This window comes from Octopus bimaculoides, chromosome 2, assembly GCF_001194135.2.
Source record: "Octopus bimaculoides isolate UCB-OBI-ISO-001 chromosome 2, ASM119413v2, whole genome shotgun sequence".
In the NCBI taxonomy this organism is placed as follows: domain Eukaryota; kingdom Metazoa; phylum Mollusca; class Cephalopoda; order Octopoda; family Octopodidae; genus Octopus; species Octopus bimaculoides.
This window is the reverse complement of record NC_068982.1, coordinates 120,458,589-120,459,490: the sequence shown is the minus strand read 5'-3', so window position 1 is coordinate 120,459,490 and position 902 is coordinate 120,458,589. Positions and strand designations below refer to the sequence as shown.

Sequence of the window (902 nt, the reverse complement as noted above, 5' to 3'; positions counted from 1 at the left end):
AATAATAAAATTGTGCCTCCGCATTTATAAACCTTTAATGGCAATACATTGTTGATATTCTTTTTCTCTAAAACAATCAGCCGGGGAAATGCAATCATTACAGGATGAATTATTTAGTTCATAACAAAAATCTTTGGGAGCACTCGACAGTGTCAAATTTCTGATGTCGTTCAGAATGTTTCCACCTGAATGACAACGGTGAAATATTCTAATGTTTCATAAACTTACGTGTTGTCCCATCAGAATGTCTTTATTAACACCCTGTGGAATTAAATCATCTTGGTAAGAATTTGTATTTCGAAAATATATGACTGATTTTTCTTTTAAATGTTTTTTTTCATTTATTCATCATTGTGTTTTCGTGGTTTGATCGTTTTGATTAAACAAAAAAGAGGGTGGACATTGGAATTAGACACTGAGGGAAAATGGCTGTAACTTTTTTATTTTTTAATTTTGACGATTTTCGTTTTCGATAATGTGTTCTATATGTCACAGTCATGCGATTCCCCCTAAAAAAAATTTTGGACCACCCCCTCCCCTCCCCCACACACGGGTGGGGTGGGGGTTGTTGGTGGCGATTTTCATTTTTGACATTGTGTTCTATATGTTCAGGTCGTACGAATAGCCTTCTCGCAACTTAGATGTGAAAATGAACGGCTTACATTTATATTGAAACAGAAAAAGGATCATATGTGGAGTCCCCACCACGAAACTTGATATGCTAGAAATAACAAATAAACGCGGACAATCCAAATCTCAGATGGACTATATGTAAATAAATATGAAGGAAAAAATGCGCTTTGGCAAACGGGGTTAGGGTTCGGGTAAACCTAACCCTAACCCCCAATTTTTTTTTGGGGGGGGGGGAATCGCATGACCGTGACATATAGAACACATTATCG

The 902-nt window shown here is 36.6% G+C and overlaps 1 protein-coding gene across 1 annotated transcript in view; it reads left to right on the top strand.

Annotated features, from left to right (window-relative positions):
• The window catches only part of LOC106875305 (zinc finger protein 239), a 4,367-nt gene continuing 3,465 nt past the window's right edge, over window positions 1–902 (top strand). Inside the window, exon 1 of the mRNA XM_014923393.2 lies at window positions 1–282. The gene's annotated coding sequence lies outside the window, so the exon portion shown is untranslated. The remainder of the gene's footprint in view (window positions 283–902) is intronic.